Consider the following 16,909-nt stretch of genomic DNA (forward strand, 5'->3'; position numbering starts at 1 on the left):
AATAGTACATTCATACAAGGCTTCCACTAATTTCCTCTTCCCATCTCAATATATAAGATTACACAGCCATCTTGCAAGTCAATAGGGCCAGCTTCATGGGCATGCAACCAGTGCAGTCATACAAGGCTCCATGCTCAGAAAGGCCTCAAGCTTAGTTTAATGCTCTGCTGTTGCTATCTTGAGATTTTTCATATTTTAATTTTTTTTTAAAGATTTTTATTTATTTGACAGAGAGAGAGAGAGCGAGAGCAGGAACACAAGCAGGGGGAGTGGGAGAGGGAGAAGCAGGCTTCCCGCCGAGCAGGGAGCCCGATGTGGGGCTCGATCCCAGGACCCTGGGATCACGACCTGAGCCGAAGGCAGACGCTTAACGACTGAGCCACCCAGGCACCCGAGTCATATTTTAAACAAAGGGCTTCATATTTCATTTTGCATTAGGCCCTGCAAATTATGTAACTGGTCTACCCAGCAAGAATATTATCATTTCTCAAAATTTGTTGCCAATTAAACAGATGAAAAATATATTTTTTATTCTTTAATTCTGCATTTCCTTAAATTAATAATAAAGCTTCCTTTTTTTTCCCCCCAGACTTATTGGCCCTTTATAAATTGCACCTATCCTTTGTCTTCTTTCTGTCGCTGATTGGTAAAGACTATATACAAATGAAGGATATTCCTTGTCCTACTTGATTAAAAAAAATTCTAGCCACCTGCTCTTTAGTCTTTGTAGAATTTTAGTATATTAATGTGCAATCTATCACTGTCCACCCAGAAATAAGTTAAATATGCAATTACATTTTATTATTGCTTTATTTAAACATTTCCTTTCATCCTGGGTGGGCAGAGGTGATGGTGGGAGGAGGAAGCAGGGGCTGAAGGGGACAATGGGAAGAGCGGTGCCAAGGCAAGAGAAACGGAGCAGAACAAGGTAAGGCAAAGAGCGGGGGCAGAGCTCAAGGGCGAATGGGGCAAGATAAAGAGGAAGCGCCGATCGGAGGGGCCGGGGCAGGGAGGAGAGACTGCCAGCAGGGGTGGAACTGAGGCAGTGGGGAGGACCGAGGGAGGAGGGGCGGGACAGAGGCGGGGCCCGGGGGCCGGCGAGGGGAGAAGGAAGTCGGAGCAGGGGCCTTGGTGGGCGGGGCTGAGGGTGGGGCCTGGGGGCGGGGCTTAAGCTCAGGGCGGGACCCGGGATAGCGGTGGGTCTGGGGCGCGAGGGGCGGGGCCTGGGGCCGACGCCGGGTAGGGATGCGGCTTAGGGGGGCTGGGGGTGTCGGAGGATCCGGGGCCAGGAGGGGCGGGGCCTGGCGTGGGGGCGGGGCCGAGACCAGCGGCCCAGGGAGGACGTTGGCCTGAGGCCGAGCACAGGCCACGGAGGCCGAGGAGTTGAGGCACACAAGGGCGCGGCGAGGGCGGGGAGGCCACTCCCGCGCACCGGTGATCCTCGGCTCCCGGGTGTCCGCGGGCCCCACGCCCGACCCGGGCCCCTTCTCTACAGGGGCCACTACCCCCGTCGTCTCCTCACGCGGAGGCGCCTCCCCAGCCCCCACCCCCGCACAGCTACTGGGCTGCCGCGCGTCGCAGCCCCGAGCCCGCCGTGGCGTCGCCCCTCAGGGAGGCCCGCGCCGCCGCCCTGGGCTTCTCGCGCGCTCAGGCGTGCCGCCCCTCGCCCTCGCGTCTCTTCCGACCGCGTTCGGCCACGGAATGCCCGCGCGCCACTCACACGCGCGCCACTCACACGCTCGCCCCCACGCCCGCGCGCACAGCGCGCGCTCACCTCGCCCGCCGAGCGCCTCGCCGGCCTGAACGGCTCCCGCTCGGACTTGGCGCCCGAGCGACGGCGCATGTGCAATGCCGCGTCTGCGCGTGCGCTCTGCGGAGCCGCTGGAGCCCGCGTGTCGAAGTCCGGGCCGCTCCTCGCTGGTTCCACTGGGGGCGCTCGAGGCCGCGGCTGCACGGGGAGGGGGGCAGAGAGGGAAGGAGGGACTGGTGCCAGGGTGGTCTTCCTCCCTAAAATGCTCTCGTTCACTGTTTGAATAGTTAATATATGGTTTACATGTTCTTAAGTAAATAAATAGTATGCAGTGAAAAGTCTTCCCCCCACAGCGTGTGCACCACCCACCAATTTTCTATGCCCATAAACCACATGGTAACCACTGCAGTTAGTTTGTGTCCTTCCACGGCTTCTTCATGCTTGTACGTGTGTATGTACATATATAGCACACATACACGCATGCATAGTATACACACATATGTGTGATTATTATTGATGTGTTTTATACATATTTGTCCCCATACATGCGTATATATCTCCGATATAAACGAATTTTTAAATATAAAATTAGTATTTTTATAAATACATAAAAATTAAATATAATGCAATATTTACACGTGCAATATGATATGTAATGGAAATATATAATTATATATTGTTATAATACATAGTTTCGCTATTGTACATAATTATGTATTTGTATAAATATAAGACATAATTTTAGGTCTGTGTAAATATTCATATTCTCATGTGCTCCCATTTTTAGACAAAAGGTGGCACACTTTTCACACTGTTCCATGCCCTGGTTTCTTTTTACTTACCGGTATATCTTGGAGAAATTTCCATATCAGTACAAAGAGAGTTTGCTCAGTTGTTTTTTTTTAATTTACTTTTTAAATTATTTATTTATTTAATAAATAAATAAATTATTTATTTATTTTAAATTAAATTAAATTTTTTATTTTAATTTTATTATTTATTTTAAAGATTTTATTTATTTGACAGAGACACAGAGAGAGAGGGAACACAAGCAGGGGGAGTGGGAGAGGGAGAAGCAGGCTTCCCGCTGAGCAGGGAGCCCAATGCGGGGCTCGATCCCAGGACCCTGGGATCATGACCTGAGCCGAAGGCAGACGCTTAACGACTGAGCCACCCAGGCGCCCTATTTACTTTTTTTAATACTTTAATAGTAATCTCTATGCCCAGTATGGGGCCTGAACTCATGAGCCTGAAGTCGAGTTCCACGCTCTACTGATGGAGCTAGCCAAGTGCCCCTCCGTACAGAATTTTTAAAATCTAGTCACATAATTCACTCCTTTTAAGTACTCTTAATTTTGTTTTTTTTTTTTAACTCAGAAGGCAAAGGTATACTACACGATTAAAGGAAAAACCATGCTTTCTTATTGTACTTTCTAAATTTAATTCAGAGTCTATTTCTGGACTTCCCTTTATCTGTTCTATTCATTGAGTAAGCTAGTCAGGTGCTATTATCAACATTTTACTCTTTTTGTAACATTTTAACATCTGGTAGGTCTAGTTACCCGGTATGATTCTACTTTTTCACAATATTATGGTTATTCTTATTTTTCTATATGAATGTTACGATCAACTTGTGTAGTTACAAAAACAATCCTGTTATTTTTATTGGAATTTTTATAAACTTACATTTTTCTTTAGGAGATTTATCTTTGGGGCACCTGGGTGGCCCAGCTGCCAAGCATCTGCCTTCAGCTCGGGCCATGATCCTGGGGTCCTGGGATCGAGCCACGCATCGGGCTCCCTGCTCTGCGGGAAGCCTGCTTCTCCCTCTTCCACTCCCCCTGCCCGTGCCCCCTCCCCCCCACTGTCTCACCGTCAAACAAACAAATAAAATCTTAAAAAAAAAAGAAAAAGATTTATCTTTATGTTGAAATTTCTTAGACATGGTATGATTTACCATTTAAGGTCTCATTTGTGTCTGTCAGTATTTTAATGTTTTCCTCATCTGTAACTTCTGTACATCTATCTAATTATTCCCATATTTATTTTCCTTCCAACTTATCTTCAAACCTATTACTTGTTACTTCAATGAACCACTTTCAATGGACACCCATAGACATATTTCCAAGTAAACTTACCATCTATGAGTGATTTTTACTTTTTTTCTAATTACGTTTGATCGTAACCTTGAAAAAAGCTCTTTTTTTTTTTTTTTTAAATAGGATCATTTCTAGGGTTTCCTCATTAAGCATCACACAGCCTTTTGGAGTAAGACATTTAACAGGTTAGGAATGTTGACCCTCAGCAGTTTTAGCAAATGCTGTTTTAGCATGTAGGGAGATTATTCTCTTTTCTTTTTTTAAAAGATCTCATCCATTCACTTGATAGGGAGAGAGACAGCGAGAGAGGGAACACAAGCCGGGGAGGGGGGGGAGAGGGAGAAGCAGGCCCCCCGCCGAGCAGGGAGCCCAATGCAGGGCTAGATCCCAGGACCCTGGGGTCATGACCCGAGCTGAAGGCAGAGGCTTAACAACTGAGCCACCCAGGCGCCCCTAGGGAGATTATTCTTGATATATTGTTGAAATAATCTCAGAATGATTTTTCTGTGTTGTATTATTATGTAACTGTTTATTATATGTATCTATAACATCTTTATGTCCCTAATTTAGCAGTTGTACTACTGTATATGTAAACTAAAACGGGAACCCTACTCTACTCCATCCTTTAATAAAGTAAATCTTTGGGGCACCTGGCTGGATCAGTTGGTTGACCGTCCGACTCTTGATTTTCACTGAAGTCATGATCTCAGAGTCATGAGATGGGACCCAAGCATCAGGCTCTGTAGGGGCCAAGAGCCTGCTTAAGATTCTCTCCCTCTCTGCCCTGTGTTCTCTTTCCCAATTCTGACACATCATCAACATGCAGTAAATGTTGTCAGTATTGTAGACTGCCACACGTCCTGCAGTATATTTACAGGAATATTCTATCCTGATGTCACATAGGGCTGTCAGACATCTGAGATCCTGATGGAGGCAGATTTCTCACTCGGATAAAGGCATCTGAGAATGCCATACAGACTGTTCACCAGCCACTAATTTTCTCTCTTTAGGAGGACCCAGGATGCCCCACTTTCAAGTCATCCTGGGGCTGCCTCTGTCCAAAGCCCATGGCTGTCCCCTCTTGGGAGAGCAATGGGCAGTGAAAATTGGAAAGGCTGGTTAAAACTAGATTGGAGAGGATGTGGATTATGAGACCTGCACGTGTCTGAAGCTCCACCGGGGCGCTCCCGCCGGAGCGGAGGCTGCAGGGAAAAGGCGGGTTTACTCAGTTTTTGAACAGCTGTGTGGATGATCTTCTATGGTTGTGACCTCACTTATTTAACTAGTTCCTGACTGCACCCCCCAAGGTTTTATATTTAAGTAAAGTCCCAACATGGGACTCAAACTTACAACCCTGAGATCAAGAGTCACATGCTCTACCTACTGAGCCAGCCCCATGCAGTTGTCATTTTTATAGAGATTTCTAAATTGCCTTTCATTAACGCTATTGCATCTTAGACCCCCACCACCCTACGTGAGCATGTCTATCCAGGGGCTCTGCTCAGGTGAGAAAGGGAAGCCCTGACTGAACCAGGGCTGAGACAGAGCTCTGCCTTGCCCAGGAAGCCCCAGAATGTCGTGACCAGGCTGCATCTCACAGATGTGGGAGCACAGGCCCAGAGGAACCAAGGAACTGATGAGTCTGGTATTATTTTAAATACATCATTGACTTTGTGAATATCAAGAAACTGATACTAAAGTTTATATGAGAGGCAAAAGATCCAGAATGCCCAATACAATATTGAAAGAGAAAAACAGGGGCACCTGGGTGGCTCAGTCAGTTAAGCATCTGCCTTTGGCTCAGGTCATTATCTCAGGGTCCTGGGATCAAGCCCCACATCTGACTCCCTGCTCAGTGGGGAGGTTTTTTCTCCCCCTCCCCCTGTCTCTTCCCCATTTCATGCTCTCTCTCTCTCACACAAATAATTAAGTAATCTTAAAAATTAAAAAAATGAAAGAAAGAAAAGCAAAGTCAGAGGACTTCAGGACTTAACACTACCCGACTTTCAAAACCTAACTGGTGAGTGCTCACTTCGGCAGCACATATACTAAAATTGGAAAAATACAGAGAAGATTAGCATGGTCCCTGTGCAAGGATGAAACACAAATTCATGAAACATTCTCTTCAAAATCAATAAAAATAGGTCAACACCCTGACATATAATAGTGAAACTTGCAAATCTCAGAGACAAAGAGAAAATCCTAAAGGCAGCTCAGGACAAGAGGTCCGTAACCTACAATGGTAGAAAGATTAGACTGGCAAACAGACCTATTCACAGAGACTGGCAGGCCAGAAAGGACTGGCACCATATATTTAGGGTGCTAAATGAGAAAAATACACAGCCAAGAATACTATATCCAGCTAGGATGTCATTCAAAATAGAAAGAGAGATAAAAAGCTTCCAGGACAGACAGAAACTACAAGAATTTGTGATCACCAAACCAGCCCTACAAGAAATATTAAAAGGGATCCTTTAACCGAAGAGAGAGCCCAAAAGTAACATGGACCAGAAAGGAATGGAAACAATATACAGAAACAGTGACTTTACAGGTAACACAATGGCACTAAATTCATATCTTTCAATAGTTACTGTGAATGTAAATGGGCTAAATGCCCCAATCAAAAGACACAGGGTATCAAACTGGATAAAAAGCAAGACCCATTAATATGCTGTCTGCAGGAGACTCATTTTAGACCCAAAGACACCCCCAGATTGAAAGTGAAGGGAGTGGAAAACCATTTACCATGATAATGGACATCAAAAGAAAGCTGGGGTGGCAATCCTTATATCAGACAAATTAGATTTTAAACCAAAACCTGTAATAAGAGATGAGGAAGGACACTATATCATAATTAAAAGGTCTATCTAACAAGATCTAACATTTGTGAATATTTATGCCCCAAAATGGGAGGAGCCAATTATATAAGATAATTAATAACAAGATTAAAGAAACACATCGACAATAATACAATATTAGTAGGAGACTTTAACACCCCACTCACTGCAATGGACAGATTATCTAAGCAGAAGATCAACAAGGAAACAAGGGCTTTGAATGACACACTGGACCAGATGGACTTCACAGATATATTCAAAACATTCCATCCTAAAGCAAGAGAATACACATTCTTCTCTAGTGCACATGGAACATTCTCCAGAATAGATCACATCCTGGGTCACAAATCAGGTCTCAACCAGTACCAAAAGATTGGGATCATTCCCTGCCTATTTTGAGACCACAATGCTTTGAAACTAGAACTCAATCACAAGAGGAAAGTCGGAAAGAACTCAAATACGTGGAGGCTAAAGAGCATCGTACTGAAGAATGAATGGGTCAACCAGGAAATTAAAGAAGAATTAAAAAAATACATGGAAACCAATGAAAATGAAAACACAACTATTCAAAATCTTTGGGATGCAGCAAAGGCAGTCCTAAGCGGAAAGTATATAGCAACACAAGCCTTTCTCAAGAAACAAGAAAGTTCTCAAATATACAAGCTAACCTTACACCTAATGGAGTTAGAGAAAGAAGAGCAAATAAAGCCTAAACCCAACAGGAGAAGAGAAATAATAAAGATTGGAGCAGAAATCAGTGAAATAGAAACCAAAAGAACAATAGAAAAGATCAACGAAACTAGGAGCTGGTTCTTTGAAAGAATTAATAAGATTGATAAACCCCTGGCCAGACTTATCAAAAAGAAAAGAGAAAGGACCCAAATAAATAAAATCATGAATGAAAGAGGAGAGATCACAACCAACACCAAAGAAATACAAACAATTATAAGAACATATTATGAGCAACTATATGCCAGCAAATTAGATAATCTGGAGGAAATGGATGCATTCCTAGAGACATATAAACTACCAAAACTGAACCAGGAAGAAATAGAAAACCTGAACAGATCCACAACCAGTAAGGAAATTGAAGCAGTCATCAAAAATCTCCCAACAAACAAGAGCCCAGGGCTGGATGGCTTCCCAGGGGAATTCTACCAAACATTTAAAGAAGAATTAATACCTATTCTTCTGAAGCTGTTTCAAAAAATCGAAATGGAAGGAAAACTTCCAAACTCTTTCCATGAGGCCAGCATTACCTTGATCCCAAAACCAGACAAAGACCCCACCAAAACTGAGAATTACAGACCAATATTTACCTGAGGAACATGGATGCCAAAATTGTCACCAAAATACTAACCAATAGAATCCAACAGTACATTAAAAGGATATTCACCATGACCAAGTGGGATTTATTTCTGGGCTGCAAGGGTGGTTCAACATCTGCAAATCAATCAATGTGATACAATATATTAATAAAAGAAAGAACAAGAACCATATGATCCTCTCAAGAGATGCCGAAAAACAATTTGATAAAGTAGCATCCTTTCTTCATTAAAACTCTTCAGAGTATAGGGATAGAGGGTACATACCTCAATATCATAAAAGCCATCTATGAAAAGCCCACAGCGAATATCATTCTCAATGGGGAAAAACTGAGAGTTTTTCCGCTAAGGTCAGGAACACGGCAGGGATGTCCACTATCACCACTGCTACTTAACATAGTACTAGAAGTCCTAGCCACAGCAATCAGACAACAAAAAGAAATCAAAGGCATCCAAATCGGCAAAGAAGAAGTCAAACTCTCACTCTTTGCAGATGATATGATACTTTATGTGGAAAACCCAAAAGACTCCACCCCAAAACTGCTAGAACTCATACAGGAATTCAGTAAAGTGGCAGGATATAAAATTAATGCACAGAAATCAGTGGCATTCCTATACACCAACAACAAGACAGAAGAAAGAGAAATTAAGGAGTCCATCCCATTTACAACTGCACCCAAAACCATAAGATACCTAGGAATAAATCTAACCAAAGAGGCAAAGGATCTGTACTCAGAAAACTATAAAATACTCAGGAAAGAAATTGAGGAAGACACAAAGAAATGGAAAAACATTCCATGCTCATGGATTGGAAGAACAAATATTGTGAAGATGTCAATGCTACCTAGAGCAATCTACACATTTAATGCAATCCCCATCAAAATACCATCCCCTTTTTTCAAAGAAATGGAACAAATAATCCTAAAATTTGTATGGAACCAGAAAAGACCCCAAAGAGCCAAAGGAATGTTGAAAAAGGAAACCAAAGCTGGTGACATCACAATTCCGGACTTCAAACTCTATTACAAAGCTGTCATCATCAAGACAGCATTGTACTGGCACAAAAACAGGCACATAGATCAGTGGAACAGACTAGAGAGCCCAGAAATGGACCCTCAACTCTACAGTTAACTAATCTTTGACAAAGCAGGAAAGAATGTCCAATGGAACAAAGACAGTCTCTTCAACAAATGGTGTTGTGAAAACTGGACAGCCACATGCGGAAGAATGAAACTGGACCATTTCCTTACACCACACACAAAAATAGACTCTAAATGGTTGAAAGATCTCAATGTGAGACAGGAGTCCATCAAAATCCTAAAGGAGAACACAGGCAGCAACCTCTGTGACCTCGGCCACAGCAACTTCTTGCTAGACACGTCTCCAAAGGCAAGGGAAACAAAAGCAAAAAATGAACTATTGGGACTTCACAAAATAAAAAGCTTTTGCCCAGCAAAGGAAACAGTCAACAAAACCAAAAAACAACAGACAGAATGGGAGAAGATAAAGGGCTAGTATCCAAAATCTATAAAGAACTTATCAAACTCAGGTGGGAGGTGAAATGGGTGATGGGGATTAAAGAGTACACTTATCATGATGAACACTGAGTAATGTATAGAATTACTGAATAACATAACATAATAAAAAAATTATATAAAAAAAGAATTACTGAATCACTAAATTGCAACTAAAATTAATATAACACTGTATGTTAACTATACCGGAATTAAAATTTAAAAACTTAATAAAATCTGGGCAACTATCTGGCTCAAAAAAAAAAAAAAAAAAAGAACTTATCAAACTCAACAACCAAGGAACAAATAATCCAATCAAGAAATGGGCAGAAGACATGACCAGACATTTCTCCAAAGAAGATGTCCAAATGGCCAACAGACACATGAAAAATGTTTAATATCACTTGGCATCAGGGCAATACAAATCAAACCCACAATGAGATACCACCTCACACCAGTCAGAATGGCTAAAATTAACAAGTCAGGAAACGACAGATGTTGGCGGGGATGCGGAGAAAGGGGAACCCTCCTACACTGTTGGTGGGAATGCAAGCTGGTGCAGCCACTCTGGAAAACAGAATGGAGGTTCCTCAAAAAGTTGAAAATATAGCTACCCTATGACCCAGCAATTGTACTACTGAGTATTTACCCCAAAGATACAAATGTAGTGATCCGAAGGGACACCTGCACCCCATTGTTTAATAGCAGCAATGTCCACAATAGCCAAACTGTGGAAAGAGCCCAAATGTCCACCAACAGATGAATGGATAAAGAAGATGTGATATATATGTACAATGGAATGCTACTCAGCCATCAAAAAAAAATTGAAATCTTGCCATTTACAGCGATGTGGATGGAACTAGAGGGTATTATGCTAAGCTAAATGAATCAACCAGAGAAAGACAATTATATGACCTCACTGATATGTGGAATTTAAGAAACAAAACAGAGGATCCTATGGGAAGAGAGAAAAAAATAAAGCAAGAAGAAATTGGAGACGGGGACAAACCGTAAGAGACTCTTAATCATAGGAAATAAACAGGGTTGCTGGAGGGGAGGGGGGTGGTGAGACGCCGTAACTGGGTGATGGGCATGAAGGAGAGCAGGTGATGTAATGAGCACTGGGTATTATATAAGACCGATGAATAACCGACCTCTACCTCTGAAACCAGTAATACATTATATGTTAATTCACTGAATTTAAACTTTAAAAAAATTATTAAAAAACCAAAACTGGTTTTTTATTGGTGAGAAAATTAACACAGGGAAGCTTCACTAAAATGGAGCTGGGAGACCACACGGGGGTGCTCTTACTCCGTACCAGTCTAAATCAAGGATTGTCAATTAGAGAAGCCAGGGGAAGGAGGAGGCACAGGGAAGAACGAATTACAGGCCCCAGCAGGAAATGAAGGACGCTGCAACTCCTACAAGAAATCAACCACCCCTGCAACTCAGCCAGTGAAAAACCATCACCACCTTGAACCCCTGCTTTTTTCCAATGGCCTTTCATTCTAAACAATCCCTCCCAACTTCCTCCTTCTCCATAAAAAAAGTTCCTCTCCTTTGTTCATTGGACTAGCCTAGGCTTTCTGCAGCAGCTTGCTTGTCCCGAATTGCTATTCGCTGCTATTCCCAAATAAGAAAGACCCTTTCAGCTGGTAAAAGGACACCACGTTATTAAATACAAGGGTTACATAGATTAAAAAGTTCTCCTCCACCCTCTGACGATCGCAACTGGGTCTGAACATTTAAACTGACAAAGACAGATTCACAGGAGAAAAGCTTACAAGTTCAATGTAAGTTTGACGTGACCTGAGAGCCTTCATGAGAGAGTAAAGTCTGAAAGAGACCGGAGTATTTTATGCTCGGTGTGATGAAGAGTGGACGCTACTAGAAGAACATGACAGGTTAAGGAGTAGGATGGAATTGTAGTAAACCGTAGCAAGTCCTGCTTGTTAGAATTCTTCTTGAATTCTCTTTGTCTTCAGAGATAAAGATGCTCCTTTCCTCCTGGCATATGGAGGGCAACCCTCACATGAGAGTTTTATAACCTGTTTCAGGGAAGAAGGTGGGGGATGTCACAGCGACCTTGCTTCTGGTGTTTTCTCACACTCCTTGAGCTTCAATATGCCAAGGTGTCATATTTAGGGGTATGCTATCCTGAACCCCATCACATAACAAGTGATTAAATGGTATCTGACCCCACTAAAGCACTTTATTGCTGCCTACAATTTCACCACTATTAGTGGGTAAGGATCAGGAAGCCTCTTTCTCCACCTCCTTTCCTGGACCCCAGCTCTCCTGGATCATTGGCCCTATAGCTGGGTCTTCACCTACCCTCAGATATCAGATCTCTTTGCTTAGTGCCCTCCCCCCATGATTCCAACCCCTTGGTCTCAGCCAGGACTTATTAAAACAGGTATATTATGGTTGAAGGGAACATAAGTAGATCAGAGAACATCATACTTCAGAGCAGCAGAAACACAGAGGCCTAGATTTCCTGGTCTGGGGTGGCTAGTGGTAGGAGCTGAATGCTACATGGTCATCACTCATAAAATTAATAGCTCTCAGACTGCAAGAGAGCCTCCTCACAATGTGCAGAATTCAAATCATGAAAAATAACATAACTGCTAAGATAAAGGAATAGTGGGGCGCCTGGGTGGCTTAGTTGGTTAAGCGACTGACTGACTTCCACTCAGGTCATGATCCCAGGGTCCTGGGATTGAGACTCGCATGGGGCTCCCTGCTCAGCAGGAAGCCTGCTTCTCCCTCTCCCACTCCCCCTGCTTGTGCTCTCTCTGTCTGTGTGACAAATAAGTAAAATCTTTTTTTTTAAAGATTTTATTTATTTATTTGAGAGAGAGAATGAGACAGAGAGAGAGAGCATGAGAGGGGGGAGGATCAGAGGGAGAAGCAGGGAGCCCGATGCGGGACTCGATCCCGGGACTCCAGGATCATGACCTGAGCCGAAGGCAGTCGCTTAACCGACTGAGCCACCCAGGCCCCCCTAAATAAATAAAATCTTTAAAAAAAAAAAAAGGATAAAGGAATACTGAATTAACTTGACAGGGATTATCATTTCAAGAAATACGCTTACATAGAACATACGGTACATTTTAAAAATGTAGAATTTTATTCACCAATGACACTTCAAAAGACGGAAAATAAATTAAATTTGCTTTAGCTTGGGGAGACAAAAAGGCACACTTGCACCACACCCACCATTACTACACCCTGACCCACCCCACCGCCAAACAAGACACCCCTTTAGGAACTCCCACACACAAACTCATACCTGGGGTGGGAACAAATCATTGGCCCTAAAGGCCTCTTTTAAAAATGGAGACCTGGGGACGCCTGGGTGGCTCAGGCCATCGGGCATCTCAGTTCAGCTCAGGTGAAGATCTCAGGTGCGGGGAGCTTCCTGCTTCTCTCTCGTCCTCCCCCCGCCCCCCGCAAGTGCTCTCTCTCTCTCTCAAATACATAAAAATCTTTTTAAAAAACATGGAGATAATGGCCACATACACCCACACATTCTGCACACCAGGCAAAAATACATCAGTTCAACCCTGAGGCACCCACACATCAGCCACGAACACATCTGCACACGCACTCTGCAGTGAACTCCGACACGCGCACACACACTCGGGCCGGCAGGGCTCTCGGGGAGCCCGGGACCCCCCCTCGCTCGCGCAGGCACAGTCACGCATGCACGCACACCCGGGGACACGCACATCTGCAGAAGCAGGGCTTGGACCCTCTAAGACACCCCGCGGACACGCACGCGCCCTCTGGATGACACCCAGGGCCCACACTCAGCCCCACGGGTGGACCCACCCCGCCAGGGGTCCCCTCCCGGACGCACACACCCTCCAGGCTCCCAGCCCCCATCCCCAGCCGAGCACGCGCGCACACACACCATCGCTGGAGGCCCCAGAGCCGGTTTGCACGCGCCCTTCTCAACCGCCAGCGCTCAGACGCGTCCATCTCAGGAGTCCCCCTACCCACCCACCGGCCCAGCCCTCTCTGTCCGAGGCCTCCTGGGGAGGGGGTCTCTGGGGGCCCCCCACTGGTCCAGGAGACGCCCCCCTTCCCACCCCCTGCCCCATTCTGACTTCGGGGCGCCTCCAAATTCGTTCTCCTGTGTCCCAGCTGGCCGCGTGGGCCACTGTCTTCCCTGATCCCCAGGTGACCTCTCCACAGTCCCGGAGGCCCCCGAAGACCCTCCACCTCCGCCATCAGACTGCCATGAACCGTGGCCTGACCCTCCCGCCTCTTCAAGGCCTCTGCACCTGTCCCCAGGTCCCCAGGCCCTCAGGCCTGTCCTGGAGGGAGGCTGGACGGTCCCCTCTTGCGGGCCGGCCCCATCCTCCTCTGTCCCCTACGGTCTGCTCTGCTGCACTTGGCCCGAGAAAGCACGGGAGCTGGAGTCGCTAAGCCGTTCACAGGTGTCCAGAGAAGGGCTGCCCACCCGCAGAGGCGACACCTGGGTCCTGGGCTGGACTCTGAGGCACGCGTGCACACTGGTCTCAGCTTCACCCCTGCACTGCCTCTTGTCCCCACAGCCCGAAGGGGACACCTTCTGCCAAGGTCCTGCAGCCCCAACTCCCTGCGGCAGGGCCCCCTCCCCCGTTAGCAGTGCCGTCGACCCTCTGGGAGTGGCAGGGGCTGGACTGTGCTCTGGGCCGTGTCTGATTTAGGTACCAGTCCCCCGCCCCTGGGTGCTCTGCTCTGCTCTGCGCCCTGGCTTGCAGGGGCCAGGAGGGCTCACCAGCTGCCCAGGAACCTGGCTGGACCAAGACATCACCAACGAAGGGGCCCCAGGCACACCTCTCCCCTCTCCCCCCACCCCCACGCCCCACACGCTCAGGCACACATCCAAGAGATGAAGATGGTGCAGGAGACCGAGTGTGAGCACAGGATACTCGCGTTCATTCATTAAAACGGCCTGAGACAGAGTCTGGGCAGTTGATGGGCTGCCTACAATTTTATCGTTATTAGGGGCTGAGGGTCAGGGGGCCTCCCCCTCCACCTTCTCTCTGGCCCCAGCTGCCCTGCCTCCCTGGCCCTGCTGCCGGGGTCACAGAGAGGTCTCCCCACCCACACACACACCCCCAACCCGTCCCCGCCGCATACCCCCAAACACCCAAGCGACCTCCACCACAAGCCCAGCCCCTGGGCCTGGGCCTGGCCTTCCAGGGAAAGGCCACGCTCAGGCCTAGGGGAGATCCGCGGGCCACAGACGTCACGCTCGGGAGCAGCAGGGGCCCTGGCGCCTGGCTCCGGGGACCAGGGGGGGCTGGGCTATGGGGGCCGGCACAGGCAGGAGCATCAGACGCACCCCGACCCCCAGGCGCCAGCTGAGCCCCAAGAGCCTGGCGCATGCGCAGACGCACAGACGCGCACACTCCTGCGGGCCTACTTTCCAAAACTCTGACCCTCTCCTCCTGCCCGGGAAGCCTACTGGGAAAACAGACGCCCTCGGGCAAGTGCACACGCGCGTGCAGTCACACATGCACATGCTCGGCAGCCCCCTGGCGCACACAGGCTCACACACACGGAGACACGCGCGTCCGCGGACGCCCGGCCCAAATCTCCAGGTCCCCCTCCAGGGCTCGCAGACGCCCTGCTCTCACTCAGGGCCCCTCCCCCCCGGCCCCCCCCGCCCCCCCGGGCGCCCTTCTGGCTGTGCACCTGCGCTGTCTCCCGGCCCCCACACCAGGAGGGTGCGCTCACGCAGACTCACTGCAGGTTCCAAGGCTGCTTTGCCGGTGACTTGCTCTTCCTCGAGTCTTCACACGTGTTCTCTGTGGACGCCCCCGAAAGCAGCATTCCACCCCCGCCCCCGCCCAGGCTGGCGCTCCAGTCACCACCCCCCACCCCCACCCCCGCAAACCTCCCTCGGGACTCTCCCCCAAATTCCTTCTCCTGTGCCCCGGTGGCCACGTCCATAACTTTTTGCCCTGACTCCCAAGTGACCTGTCCAGTGTCTTGAATCCCCCCAGGCGTGCCCTTCCTCCCCCGCCACAGTAGCATGGAGGGTGCCCCCAGCCATCTCCTCTGGGCTGCTCCCAGTGTTGTGTGTCCCCTCCGGTCTTCTCTCCTGCAGGTGGCAGGAGGAATCCACGCAATTCAGGGTGGCCGGCAGCTGGGAAGTGGCCTGGAAAGTGCCAGCAATCCTCGGGATGAGTCTGTGGTCCTCTGCGGGGCTCCATGCCGCCCACACCCATGGCAGGTGCTCCTAGGCAGCTGGCTGGAGCCCCTGCGACCCTGAGAGCAGGGTTCCTGCTCTGCGGGGCCTCCGCTGCCTCCACCAAGACCCCTGTGTGCTTCCCGAAGAGGCTGGGGATCCTGATCAATCCTGATTCCTATCCGGATCCTGATCCTCATCTGGAGCTCGCTGCCACCCGGCCGGCCCCAGATCAGCACCCCCGCCCTGAGCACAGCGCGGGGGTCCCTTCAGAGCAGGGCAGCAACCACAGACTGTCCTTCCAGGTCCCAGTCCCCAGTCTGACTTGGCTCCTGCTTTCCCGCCGAGCAGGGGCGGGGCGGGCGGCTCAGAGCCTCTCTGGTTGCCTGCCTAGGGCCCCCTCACCACACACAGGCCCAGAGACTGCCCCAGACAAAGAGTGTGTGAAAAGAACGTGCTCTCACAAAGCTCAGGGACACTCCCCACCCCCACCGCCCCTGTTTGCGCTCCCAGGGCAAGCGATTCAAGCAGGGCCAGAGAAGGACATGGGCCGTCCTGGTGCTGGCAATGTGACTGTGTTCACAGGTGGAGGGGCAGGAGGCCTCTTCCCCACCTCCCCTCTGGCCCCCACTTTCCCCGGAGCCCTGTCCAGGCGCCTGGGGTCTTCTAGGGCACCAACGTAGAGGGGCTCTCCCCCCACCCTACCCCAAGACGCCAGCCCCGAGGCCTGGCGCGGGCCTTCCAGACACAGGCCAATCCCTGCTCAGAGAGGGGATGCCAAGGTTGCAGCCCTCATGCCTGCTAGCTGCGCTCTGGCGAGGCTCCCGCTGCTACCCGACCGGGGGTGCTTGCGTGCAGGGCTGGCCCACGGTGACCCCAGCACAGCGCAACCCTCTCAGGCATTCGCAGACACAACAGCACTCTATCAAACGTTCAGAATCACGCCCTCGGCTCACAGGCCTACTTGCAAGAATGAAGACCCACAGACATCCAGGAATGTGCAGGAACACATCCACCTGCTCAGCCACACGCAGGACACACACACACACAGGCCACCGTTACCTCTAGCTTTGGTGAGGACATCAGCCCTGTCAGGTGTCTCCATGCCTGTACTCACTCTCCCCCTCCAGCCAGAGGGATTGTTTGTTCCTCCTTGTTAAAGTCCTCTTCAAAAGTGACACATCCTCACTACAA

The 16,909-nt window shown here is 48.3% G+C and overlaps 1 non-coding gene across 1 annotated transcript; it reads left to right on the forward strand.

The window, feature by feature from the left end:
* The first annotated feature begins 5,873 nt into the window (after positions 1–5,873).
* Positions 5,874–5,980, forward strand: LOC123856283 (U6 spliceosomal RNA). Its single transcript, XR_006793687.1, has one exon. It is a non-coding gene; the product is annotated as a U6 spliceosomal RNA (small nuclear RNA).
* Positions 5,981–16,909: the final 10,929 nt, after the last annotated feature.

Source organism: Mirounga angustirostris, unplaced genomic scaffold (assembly GCF_029215605.1).
Source record: "Mirounga angustirostris isolate CCGP_5_RB_7025 unplaced genomic scaffold, mMirAng1.0.hap1 SCAF_16, whole genome shotgun sequence".
Classification (NCBI taxonomy): domain Eukaryota; kingdom Metazoa; phylum Chordata; class Mammalia; order Carnivora; family Phocidae; genus Mirounga; species Mirounga angustirostris.